The sequence below is a fragment of the Onychostoma macrolepis genome, chromosome 09 (assembly GCF_012432095.1).
Source record: "Onychostoma macrolepis isolate SWU-2019 chromosome 09, ASM1243209v1, whole genome shotgun sequence".
Taxonomy (NCBI): Eukaryota; Metazoa; Chordata; class Actinopteri; order Cypriniformes; family Cyprinidae; genus Onychostoma; species Onychostoma macrolepis.
This window is the reverse complement of record NC_081163.1, coordinates 2,642,506-2,657,081: the sequence shown is the minus strand read 5'-3', so window position 1 is coordinate 2,657,081 and position 14,576 is coordinate 2,642,506. Positions and strand designations below refer to the sequence as shown.

At 31.1% G+C, this 14,576-nt stretch overlaps 1 long non-coding RNA gene across 6 annotated transcripts in view; it reads right to left on the bottom strand.

Annotated features, from left to right (window-relative positions):
• Nucleotides 1-3,622: 3,622 nt before the first annotated feature.
• LOC131546947 (uncharacterized) overlaps nt 3,623-14,576 on the bottom strand; it is a 79,944-nt gene continuing 68,990 nt past the window's right edge. For all 6 annotated transcript variants that reach the window (XR_009272807.1, XR_009272808.1, XR_009272809.1 and 3 more), the window contains 3 exons: nt 8,528-8,612; nt 6,128-6,213; nt 3,623-4,709 (listed from right to left, as the gene is read on the bottom strand). This is a non-coding gene — a long non-coding RNA (uncharacterized LOC131546947). The remainder of the gene's footprint in view (nt 4,710-6,127; nt 6,214-8,527; nt 8,613-14,576) is intronic.

The window sequence follows — 14,576 nt, the reverse complement described above, 5'->3', positions numbered from 1 at the left end:
TCAGTTTACATTTCCAAGCATTCATTCTGCCATTAATTGTATAATGTTTGCCATTAATTGTAATAATCCAGTGAGTCTGATAACAGCCAGTGCTCCACACAGAGATCTAATCTGATCATCATCAGTCTGTCTGGAATGACATGAAGAAACAGAACAAACTGAGACAGACTAAATCCAGAAGTCTCACTGGATTATTACAATTAATGACAAAATGAATGCTTGGAAATGTAAACTGATATTTCCTACTGACACACTACATCAAAAGATAGAAATAGCTGACTATATATATATATATATATATATATATACACACACACACACACACACACACACACAGTTGTGCTCATAAGTTTACATACCCCTTGCAGAATGTGCAAAATGTTAACTGAAACAAAATAAGAGGGATCATGAAAATTGCATGTTCATTTTTATTTAGTACCGTCCTGAATAAGCTATTTCACATAACAGATGTTTACATACTCCACAAGACAAAATAATAACTGAATTTATAAAAATGACCCCATTCAAAAGTTTACATACCCTTGAATCTTAATATGTTTCATTTCCTGGATGATCCACGACTATTTTGTGATAGTTGTTCATGAGTCCCTTGTTTGTCCTGAGCAGTTCAACTGGCTGCTGTTCTTCAGACAATGCATTAAGAGACAGGGGGTGTAAACTTTTTAAATCGGATGATCAGGGTAAATAGTACTTATTTTGTCTTCTGGGAAACATGTAAGTATTTATGTAGCTTCAGAAGTCCAGTACTAAATAATTGTTAAACAAAATGAGAAGAATTTACACATCATCATACTGTTCAAAAGTTTACATCCCCTGGCTAAATGCATTGTGTTGCCTTCTTGAGCAGCATATAGTGCGTTCAGAAAGTATTCAGACCCTCTCACCTTTTTTAATTTTGTTATGTTGCAGCCTGATAGTTGTTTGAATTCATTTATTTTCCCATTAATCTACACTCCATACCTCATAATGACAAAGTGAAAACAGAATTTTAGAAATGTCTGTAAATTTATTAAAAAGTAAAAAGTGAAATATCACATTTACATAAGTATTCAGACCCTTTGCAACAACGCTTCAAATTTAGCTCAGGTGCCTCCCATTTCTCTTGATCATTGCTGAGATGTTTCTACACCTTGATTGGAGTCCACCTGTGGTAAATTAAATTGATTGGACATGATTTGGAAAGGCACACACCTTTCTAAGGCCTCACAGCTGACAATGCATATCAGAGAGAAAACCAAGCCATGAGGTCAAAGGAACTACCTGCAGAGCTCAGAGACAGGATTGTATTGAGGCACAGATCTGGGGAAGGCTACAAAAAATGTCTGCTGCACTGAAGGTTCCCAAGAGCACAGTGGCTTCCATAATGGTTCGCTCTAGTTGAGCTCCATGATCATATATGCAGATGGGAGGAACCTACAGAAGGACAAACATCACTGCAACACGCCACCAATCTGGGCTTTATGGCCAAACTCAATCCTCTCCTCAGTGAAGACACATGAAAACACTTGGAGTTTGCAAAACAGCACCAAAAGGACCCTCAGACTCTGAGAAACAAGACTCTCTGGTCTGATGAACCTCAATTCCAAACAACATGGAAACCAGCTCTGCTAATCACCTGCAGAGCACCATCCCAACAGTAAAGTGTGCTGGCAGCAGCCTCATGCTGTGGGGCTGTTTTTCAGCGGCAGGGACTGGGAGACTGGTCAGGGTTGAGAGAAAGCTGAATGGAGCAAAGTACAGAGATATCCTCAATGAAAAACTGTTCCACAGCGCTCAGGACCTCAGACTGGGCCGAAGGTTCACTTTCCAACATGACAATGACCCTAAGCACACAGCCAAGGTAACACAGGAGTGGCTTAGAGACAAGTCTGTGGATGTCCTAGAGTGGCCCAGCCAGAGCCCTGACTTAAACCCTATCCAACATCTCTGGAGAGACCTGATAATGGCTGTCCACCGACGGTCCCCATCCAACCTGACCGAGATTGAGAGGATTTGCAAAGAAGAATGGCAGAAAATCCCCCAATACAGGTGTGCAAAGCTTGTTGCGTCATACTCAAAAAGACTCGAATTGCAGCCAAAGGTGCTTCAACTAGGTACTGAGTAAAGGGTCTGAATACTTATGTAAATGTGATATTTCAGTTTTTTCTTTTTAATAAATTTACAGACATTTCTAAAATCCTGTTTTCACTTTGTCATTATGAGGTACGGAGTGTAGATTAATGAGAGAAAAAAAAAAAAATGAATTTAAACAATTGTACTATCAGGCTGCAACATAAAATTGAAAAAAGTGAAGGGGGTCTGAATACTTTCTGAATGCACTGTATATATGTGTATTTAATATTATATGGTACATTTCTGTTAGTGACATTACATCTATATTTTGTATATGTTTGCATATATATATATATATATATATATATATATATATATATATACACACACACGTATACATGCAAAATATGTACAGTATAAAATATATATTTACACGCACTTTTTTCTTTAATATATGAATAAATCTAATATTAATATATAGCTAGAATAAATAAAAATATGAAATAGGATATAAATGCTTTAATCCAAAACAACTTTGAAATGAGGAATATAACAATCAATTCATCATAGAGCCAACAATAGTAGGGTAGACTGAGACACTTTCTGCTTTTTCATCACTACACAAAAACTAGATGCTGGAATGAAGTGATTTTTCACATGATATTTCTTTTGCTTGTGCACTGATATCATAAATTGATAATAGCCATTTTCATATTTTCCACAATTAGCAATGAGGTGCATTTTTGTCTCAACTGTACCCATATGGTGTACATTTGAAACAGTAGCATGCTACAGTTGAGACACCCATTCTTAATGCTCTAAAGCTGGCTAACCATTTATAGCAAATGTAATAAATTACAAAATTATAATTACAATTACAGTTTAAATTATTTAAAAATAATTACAGTTTAAAAATAAATTTATTTATTTGCTTTGATTCAGATTCAGTTAAACAAAACAGGAACAAATATTTAAGACTACAAAAATATATGGCAAGCAGTACAAATGTAAACATAACAGTAAAAATATCAATATACTTACCTGTATATTCTATAACCCTACCCCTAAACCTACGCATCACTCGAATCTTTCTGTATTTTTACATTTTCAATCATTCTGTAGGATTCATAAGCTTGTTTCATCATGGGGACCTAAAGGTGAATTAACTGGTATTACTATACTTGTGGGGACATTTGGTAATACGTACACAAACACACACAGCCTCTGGATGCATTTTATTTTCTATGATTGAACTGTTACTGTATACATAGTAACCTATAAAGGGTGTCTCAACTGTGCCCACTTTACCACCTTGTATATTCTTAAAATGCTATGCAATCCTTTTAACATTCATGTTATAAAATATGTCCATTAATAATAGACAGTTGAAATATCATAAATATAATTTAACAGAATTTGCATAGCATATGTGTAAATGTGACTTTTATCCTATTATCATAACACTGTACAACTAAACAGTATGATTAAAGACCTTGCATGGCACAATGTCATAAAATATGCCTATTTTTAGAGCACAGAGTAACGTTTGCAATCATATATGTTAAGTTTAACAATCATAAAAGAATAATAAGCTATTCATTGTGGAAGGGACATGGTGAAATGAAAATCTCACCTTTTGCCGATATGTTCAGAGTGGAAAGATGCACCCATTTCAAATTTCCCACGATCAAAGAGAACACTAATACACATGTGTGGAGCAAGAATCACAGCTCGGGGTTCTTGTGTACGCAAGTTACAGTATTTAAGGTGTTTCAACTGTACACGTCTCAAATGTACTCCTATATAACTATTCGTAGTATACAATGCTAAGTTTACTAAAACAAGAGCTAGAAAACGTTTATTTGTATTTATTTAATAATAGTGCAATTCTACTGATGTTATATTTAATGAAAGACTTTGATTTGTCATTCTGTCCTGTCTCTGTCACAGTCTGAGATCCGTCAGTGTGGTTTACTCTTCACAGCAGCAGCACTTTTCCAACTAAACCCATTCTCCTTCAGACAAAGCGTGTGTTTGTTTTTTGCGAAGCGATCTCTCCCTGGGTCATGCGAGTACAAACACTCATTTTGGGTGGGCGGCTGGGCTTCTCCAGTCCTCTGGGTCCGCCAGTCGCCAGCGTCCCGTTTGATGTGCTCCGTACGGCCTTCTTCCCTCATTATCTGCTCAGGATCGGGCCAAACCCTCCCGTGCTACACGCAGATGAGCGTGATAAGCTCTAATTCGACCCCTCCTCGCCTCGACCTGACATTCAGCCGTCCAAACGCCCCTCTTCAGGGCCGCCACATTAACAAGAGCTTTGTATATACACAGTTTAAATAAAGCATTATCTCTAATTGCTCCTCTGTAAGAAAAGAAAGCTACTGGAGGCATGCGATAGCGAGCCATTGAAGGGAAAAAAGACAATTTGCATCACCGCTGACCCTAAGTGCTTTATTTTGTCCCAGTGATAGTATCGAGTCTTTGATGTCCAAACCAGTTAGGAAAATTCATGTTAATTGGCATGTTTGTGTGTCGTATTGATAGCGATTGCTGCTGCTTCCCAGAGGAACGGCGTATTGCTCGGAGCGAAGGTCTCGGTTATGTTTCATTATCTACTTTGTCTCAGATGTGGATTCCTGAGGAGACATAAAAATAGACGCCAGTGAGACAATTGTTGATGCACGGTTGGAATACAGAGCTTATAGATTTAGGGAATTTGATGAGAAATGTTTAAGTTCATTTGGCAAATCTGAGACACTTTCAACATTGATTATTTATTTTCTTAATTCATGCTCCTGGTATTATTGTGATTCATTTGAATTTATGCATTTGGCAGGATGTTTTTATCCAAAGCGATTCAAGGTTTAAATTCAACACGTTCTCACTCTCAACTCATCACATGTTGACGCTTGGTCGGGACATTTTTTGACGTGCAGGGTCCTCCATTGCTTTAAATAAAAAACCCTTGGCGTCAATATGCCGATGCAAAAGGCACTGGGAATTTTATAGTCATGATTAAATTATATATTGGCAAATAATATTGCCATTATTGCATATATGTTGGGGTGTGATTTTTCAATGTAAACAGTCACAACAGTTTTATTTATATTACACTATTTACACATACACGAGCACGCAACCCAACCCCTGCCCCTAAACTAAGACAAAAAACTGAAAACGATGCAGGAAAATAATAAATAATAAATATTATTATTAGTAATAGTAGTAGTATATTATTAAGTATATACTTGTACTAAAATGTGAAAATAATATAAATAATACAAGTACATATGTCCAAACTATTGACCACTAGTTTATATTGGAGTTCAAATAAAAACACTTTTATCCAAAACGATGAGGAATATAACGTTGTTTGAAAGTGTGATTTATCAATGATATTCAGCAATATTCCTCCCGCTTTCCTCCATCAAAGGCCCTTTGATTCTTCCTACGAGTCTAATTTGCGTCTCTTTAATTTAACCAATCGTTAGCTAATTGTTTAAGCGCTGAGATGGATTTCAGTCTATCTAAATGAAATATTGTGAATAGTCTTCACGTGTCATTGATTGAACATTCATAGAGGTTATGAATTAACAGTCTTTATCTGATGACATGAACTGAGTGGACATGAATCACGACGATAACGTCTGCAATTAAAGAGCTCAATTAAATCGTATATTTTCATTTCTGCTAACCTCGACCTTCCTCTTCTTACAGTTCCCGAAAGACTGTCTGTCATTTTTAGGATAAAAAAAACTCTCCTAATTTCTTCTAAAGCTCCAGAATATTCAGCCATCAGGACGTCTCACTCCACGTGACTCTGCACTGTTGTTTTGTCCTTAAAATGTCGAGCCAGTGTATGTGTGAGTGTAGAGTAGAGTGGTTGTGATCGGCTCATAATGTGATCTAAAGGGCTCTTGTAAGTTAGAATTACTGAACACACTCTCTAGTGTTTGTATGAAACAAGATCCACTCAACAGCAGCAGCAGCCGCTCGCTCCTACTGTACACAGCCACATCATGCATTCATATACTGGATAAAATATTAAACTCACTTTCTTGGAATCACAATGATGCTCCAGGAAGTGACACCATTTTGGTGGGAAAATGACAGCTTCATGATCTGTCACTCAAAAAAGTCCTGTTAAATAAAATTACATAAATTTGTTTAATAATATCAGTGCAATATATATTACACAATAAACACACACACAAAGAGAGAGAGAGAAATATAATGAATAATATTATTTTATAATGAATAATATTTTTTAAATAATGAATTTATATTTATATATATTTCAATTTATAAATGAAACACACACATATATAGATACAATAAATATAATAATGAATAATATTTTATTACATTTTATTATTTCATTATCATTTGGAAGATTAAACATAAAATATTTGAAATATTTCAATTAAAATGCACACACAAAATTTGTAAAATTACTATATATATATATATATATATAGAGTAAATAATAGTACAGTAAAAATACAAATTAAATGTAATAGATATTATAATAAAATAAAAATATGTAATTAAATATATTTAAAAATATGATAAAACTATTTTTATTATATTAATAATATAATAACTTTTAAAATCAATTATATATAATGTTTTTAATTAAAAATATTACAATAAAAATATATACAGTTGTGCTCAAAATTATTCATGAAAGAAGTATATGATCAAAGAAGGCTGTGAAACTAACTCCGCATTGTTTATCCATTTGGTCTTTCATTCAAAAAAAAAAAAAAATCTAACCTTTAATTTAAGCAAAAAAAAAAAAAAAAAAAAAAAAAGGAAAAGGAAAAGTGGGAAAAAATAAAAATAAAATCACATTATGAAATGAATATTTTTCTCTAGTACACAATGGCCACAATTATTGGTACCCCTAAACATTTCTTATGATTGAAATATCTCTGAAGTATATTCCCATTCATATTTGCATTTTTTATCACACCAGGGTGATTATGAACATGAAATTATCCAGCCATGGCTTCCTGTTTCACAGAAATATAAATAGGAGGGAAAACAAAGCCCAAATTCCCTTAATCATCCATCACAATGAGAAAAACCAAAGAATATATTTCTGATGTGCAGCAAAAGATTGTTAAGTTTCACAAATTAGTGAAGTGGCTTTAAGAAAAGAGCTAGAGCAGTGAAATTCCCATTTCCACCATCAGGGCAATAATTAATGGGCAACATAAAATGTTACAAATCTGCCTGGAAGAGGACGCGAGTCTATTTCGTCGTAAAGCAAGGCGAGGGGGAGAGTTTGAGAGCTCCAAGGATCACAGCTGGAGAATTGCAGAAAATAGTTGAGTCTCGGGGTCAGAAAACCTAAAAAAAAAAAAATTGTCAAACAGCACCTACATCAGCACATGTTGTTCAGGAGGGTTTCAAGAAAAATTCTAGAAAAGAAAACTTTCATCCAAAAACAAACTCCAGCATATTCAGTTATCAGACACGACTGGAACTTCAAATGGGACTGGCTTCTATGTTCAGATGAAACTAAAAAATGAGCTTTTTAGCAGCAAACACTCAAGATGGGTTTGGTGAACACCGGGATAAAAAGTACCCCATGTGTACAATGAAATATACTGCTGTATTTTTGATGTTGTGGGCCTATATTTCTGCTGGAGGTCCTGGACATCTTGTTTAGACGCATGGCATCATGGATTCTATCAAATACCAACAGATAAAAAATCAATAAGTGACTGACTCTGTTAGAAATCTTATAATGGGCCATGTTTGGATCTTCCAACCGTACAATAATCCAAACACAAACCTCAAAAACAACACAAAAATGGGTCACTGAGCACAAAACCAAGCTTCTGCTGGTCATTCCAGTCCTCTGACCTGAACCCTGTAGAACATGAGTGAACTGAAGAGAAGAAGCAGCAACATGGAGCTGTGAATCTAAAGGGTCTGGAGTGATTCTGGATGAAGGAATGGTCTCTGATCTCTTGTCAGGTGTCTCTAACCTCATCAGGCATTATAGGAGAAAATTTAGAGCTGTTAAACTGGCAAATTGAGGTTTCAAAGAGTACTGAATAAAAGGGTGCCGTTAATTGTGGCCAATGTGTATTAGAGAAAAACATTTATTTCATAATGATATTTCTCCCCCCCCCATTTTAAATTCTTATTACCCAATGAAAGGCTACATTTTTGTAAATTTTTAAAATAAAAGACCAAAAGGATTAATGATACAGATTTATTTTCACAGCCGCCTTTGATCATATTTACCAAGGGTATGAATAATTTTGAGCACAACTGTATATAAATTTTACACACACACATATATACAGAGATATATATATATATATATATATACATATACATACTTTTATATATGCACGTTGACAGATAAATTATAATGCAATTATAAAGCAATGTAAAATGCAGTATAATTTTATCACTGTATGATAAGTTAACTTACGGCTAACCAGTTAATAGATTTTCATGTTGAGTGTCATCAGGAGTCCATCAGTAGGTTTTTTAAATGAAACGAGTCTCTTCTTGAGCTAGAAAAAAGCAGAGGATGTAATGCAGATGAGCTATTGAAGAGCTCTGGCTGATTAGCATAGAGGTGAAGGGTTTGCGAGGCCGAGGTTTGGTCTAAACGCCGTATATTCCTCAGCGCTGTGAGATCACGACACTTAAAACAAAGGCAGAAATGCCAGCGGGGTCTGGAGCATCTTCCTGTTCCTCCTTGAGAAGGACGGATCGGGCCAGAGCTACAATAGCAAGATGCAAAATCATTAATGCTAATAAACTGATTTTTACTCAGGTCAGTGATTCATTATGAGCGAACAACAATAGGCTTTATAAATGATGATAAAAGAACAGAAGCCTCATTTTCAGAACAACTTACAGATGTACTATGATACAGTTGTACAGAAATGTCAATGGAATTAAGAGCAGCAACGTGTTACAATAAACCTGGAGAATATTATCCTTTAACATTCTTATAATAAAAATAAATATATTAATGTATTTGTATTTTACTTTAATATATATATTTTAATATATTTTATTATAATAGGTAGCTGAATTTGTCCGCACGCTACAAAAATTCAAAACAGACCAAAAAGGTCTACCAAAAATTAGTTATTTATTTTGCATATACAAAAGTGAAAAAGTGACAAAAAATGTGCACAGTGTATTAAAACATACCAGAGAGCAGACGCTTCAGCCCATGCTTTCTTCAGTGCTCATGAGGCAAAAAAAGCAAACCACACTTATATAGGCCCAAATGCAAATTGTTGACAGCTGATCTTAATCAATGAGGGATAATTGTCATACCAATATATATATTTTTATATATTTTATTATAAAATGCAATAATGCTAAACATTTTAGAATAAAGTATTTATATAGAAATATATATTAAAGTAAAATAGAAATAATAAAAAATTCTTGTTGAAATACATTTTTATTATAAGAATGTTTTTATTATAATAATTTTTAACGTGTGTGTGTGTGTGTGTGTGTATATATACACACACACACACACACACACACTAAAGTAAAAATTTGTTTATATATATATATATATATATATTACAATATTTCATTTTAAATGTATTTTTATTATTCAATATAATATTTTATTGTATTGTTATTGTATCCCATTTTATATTTAATATTGTATTTTATATCATTTTATTATATATAATTTATGTTATTACTAGTGCTGTCAAGCGATTAATCGCGATTAATCGCATCCAAAATAAAGTTTTGTTTACATAATATGTGTATTTTGTATATTTATTATGTATATATAAAGCACATACATACAGCATATATTTTGAAAATATTGACATGTATTTACATATATATTTATATTCATATAATTTATATAATATATAAATATATTTAATATATAAACGTAACATTTTTCTTAAATATATACATGCATGTGTGTTTATTTATATATACATAATACATATACACAGTACAAATATATTATGTAAACAAAAACTTTTATTTTGGATGCGATTAATCGTGATTAATCGCTTGACAGCACTAGTAATTACATTTAATTTTTAAATAAACTTATTTTCTTATTTAGTGTATATAATATATATTATTTATCATTACATTTATTCGTATTGTTATTTTAATATTCTCAAGCCCGCCGGCTTAAGACTGTTATGACTGTTAAGACTGCTATTTTGAGTTATCCTCGTTCCTCTCTGCTGTGTGCACCGTGACAAATATATTATTGTTATAATTATTTACAATTATATATATATATATATATATATATATATATATATATATATATATATATATAATTTATATAGAATTTTTTCATTTGTATTATTTTGTTGCGTTTATATACAAATAAAAGATAAAGTTTTTATATATAAAAAAGTTACTTTTGCATACAGTATGGTGTAGTTACTAACCAGCCAAACTCAGTGTCTGTCCAACAACAAAAGGCTCCATAAATAATGACAAAACTTTCATTTTTAGGTGAAATATGACAGCTAACTGATGGCATCCGCATATTAAAGCACGACACTATTAAAGCAGCGAGAGGTGTTTTTATCTGTCACTGCTGCACATAGAAAAGAGAAAAATAAGATTATTCAAAAATTATTACCATTCCTCTCACTTACATATTATTATATGCTGCGGTTACCAGACGTTTTTACAGAAATTAATGAATTCTTGATATTTCTCGTAGCCTTTGACTCCAATCAATATGTGTGTCACTGTAACGTCCTTATTTTCCATTTGATATGCGCTCAGAAAATCAATTATTAAAGAAAGCTATTATTTTGCCACTAAACCCCCTTGGAACATACAATTTATGATTCATGGAATACATATAATGTAATTAAGAGCTCTGAAGTGAATGTATTTGCCTTCATTTGCATTGGTGTGTGTTTGCATTGACAGTTAATGTCCGCGAGCGACAGGAGGAGAGCTCACTTTACTACCGATGAGCTGATAAATGAAAGGTCACGACTTCATGCCTTAATGATAGAAAACAGAAATCTCTGTGCACTGAGATTGTCTCTATATACTGTATATAAGAACCGTATCTTTAAACAAAATATTGAAAAAATATTTTATATATCATATTTTATTATATATTACAAAATAAAAACAAAAATATTTTTATTATTTTATTATTAATTTATATGAATAACATATACATTAATTTTAATATTTTTTAGAATTGTATAAAAATAAAGATATTAAAATGCTTTTGGTTACACTTTAATTTAAGGTGTCCTTCAGATTTACAAATATATAAATATATACACATTGGCTGGTCTAGCCTGAAAAATAAGCTTTTTAAATGCTATTTGAGCATAAGAAACAACATTCATGGAGCAATTAATTTCAGATTTTTGTTGCTGATTTGACATATGTAATTCAGGATTCCCCCATTCATTAAGATAGGTCTTGTACGAGCTGCCTGGAGGCGTTGCAAATTAAATACGGCCGCCAAGTGAAGAGACTTTCCTCGAAAGGGAGTTCAAATAAATTTTTTTTTTTAAATTTAATAAAAAAGAAAAAGAAAAAGAAAGGGATTTTGTTTTAAAATGATTTATTTTCATTTAAATGTTTTTATGATTTAATTAATTGTCAGCTTTTCATTAAACTCACAACCCCCCTGCAGTTCCTTTACGAACCCTAGTTTGGGAAACCTTGATATAAACCTTGTAATATAATGTTAAATGCACTTCATGTTGTAAATTACAACGAATGGAACAAGTTTATGGTACAAGATAATGCTATTTAAATCAATGTGATGAACGAGTTAAATCAAAAGTAATCTAAAAGTAATCTGATTATATTTGTCATGTAATCTGGAATCAGTAAAGGATTACTATTTTTAAGTAATCTACCCAGCTCTGTATATATATATATTAATCATGTAATTATTTGAAGACAATTTATACATAAATTGATTTTCTTTGTAATTATTTTATTATAAAAAGATTTATATGTATAGACTAAAAATTCACAATTACTTTTTGAATTTTTTTGGGAAAAAAAACAACAATTTTGAGATTTAAACTCGAAAACGCAAGAAAAAAGTCAAAATTACAATATATTAACTGTTCAAATAAACTCGGAATGGCAAGAAAAAAGGCTAATAATTCTGTGTTTATATCTCAAATATATATATTTTAAAAAATTAGTTTGAGATAAAAAGTTGCAAGATAAAAGCAACATTTCTATTTTTATTTAACTGACCTTGAACAAAAATAACTAAAAATAGTCAAAATAAAAATATATTACAAAAAAATATTGACATTAAAAAAACTAATAAAAAATGCAAAACAACACAATTACTAAATCTTTACAACTAAAAAACAAAAAAACTAATGCAAAATAAATGAAAACCATAATAGTATCTTAATGATACTAAAATAACTCTAGTACTGAAATAAAATAAATCACAGCTGAAATAAAATTAAATATAAAAAACTTATTTTATTTCAGCTAGTTGCCCAAGGCAACATTTCTATTTTCATTTAGTTTAACTTGACAAACTAAAATAACTAAATAAAAGAAAGAAAGAAAAAAACTGATATAAATGACAAAACACAACAAAATTGCTAAAATGTTAACTAAATTTAGAATGAATAGGAAATAGAAAAATAAACTAAAATAATTAACTAAAAAGTTGATAAACTAAAATAATTAAAACAAAAAAAATTAATAAACAAACAAAAACAATACAGACATTTTAAAAACACAAAAACTAATAAAAATGACAGCAAAATTTCTAAAACGTCAACTAAAATGATAATGAAAAGCAGAAAAATAAAACTGATCCAAAATAAAGTATAGTAGCCTACAGTTTAATGATCTTTGAAAAATTGTCTTATTTTTTCTTCATATACATTTGGATCTACGTTTGCAGCGTCCAGGCGATTGTGACGCACCCAGAAAACTGACCGGCGTATCAAAGCACGTTTTGCATCCAGTATCTCGACTGTACTCCGTTCAACCGGAAACCAGTTTATTTCCCGGATGCTGAAGCTACTGACCGTGACTAATGCCAGATTTGAATAATACTAGTTCCTTATTCAACACTTCATGCCGTTTTATGCTGGTTTTATGCATGGATTGTAGTAAGGAGAGTCTCAATTTACATTTTTGATGTGACATGCTGATCTAAAAGATTATTTAGAAATTAATTTCAGCTGTCACTCCTCGCTCTTTTGTGGTGTGATTAGCTCGCCGCACAATGTCAGCCTGACGCTGGGAAATTCAAGGTGTCCATGTGGAACGTGATTGATCAAGGCGGCGGAGCATGATCCAAGCTGATAGCACTAATGCTAATGCTGTTTTAGTCTGTCGTGTTAACAGCTACGACACTCACACGAGGTGAAAAGACAATGAAAACAACATTATTTTACAGCATCGGTAACGAGATGTGAGGTAATGAGGACTTGTACGCACATGAGTTTTATTTATCTACACAGGTACTAGCTAAATATATATACTGATGCTGGAAAAATATTATTTATACTTCATATAATTTATATTAACATTTGGTTTTACTATTATGTATATTATTTTATATTGTTTATCTAATTTGTATTTATATAATAATTTATACTTCATAGAATTTATATTATTTAGATAATTAATTTATATTATGTGTTTTTATTTATATAATTTGAACTTAAATTTATATATTTTTATTATTATTTACATTATTTAGATAACTATTAATTTTATATTACTCATTTATATTATGACTTATAACTTTATATTGTTCTTATATTGTCTACATATTGTTTCAAATATTTGTCAATATAATATAAATACTTAACCCTGGGTTAATGTTTTATTTTTAACCCAGGTTAAGGCCAGTTGACATTTCACACTTAGCACTGATTCTGGGTTATTTTCCAGCGCCAACAAGAGTAAATTACTAATCCAGGATGAAAAACAATTTTACACACACACACACACACACACACACACACACACACACACACATATATATATGTATGGATCAATATAAAGGCCACAATATAAAGTGTGCAAAGCCAATTCAAGCACTGAATTGTTGAACAAAATGTCAATATATATAGTAAATAAAAATTATTTAAAATAACAATGATATAAATAAAAATACAAAAATAAGAATAAACCATTTTAATAAATAATATAAATAAGAGGGAAAACAATAAATAAGTAATATAATATAAACTAAATATCTAAATAAAAGTAATAATAAATGGTAACAAGTAAAATATAAATTAATAATAATTATATAAATAATAAAAATAATTATACAAATTTAAAATAAATAATAAAAACAAAATAATAATATAAATACAAAATAAATAAAAATATTAACAAATAAGAATAAATAACAACAAATATAGTAAAATAATAACAAATTACTCAGTATAAATAATAAGAAAATAACACAATTACATAAAATAAAAAACAAAACTAAAAATAATAATAATAAATAGTAATCAAAATAATAAACAATA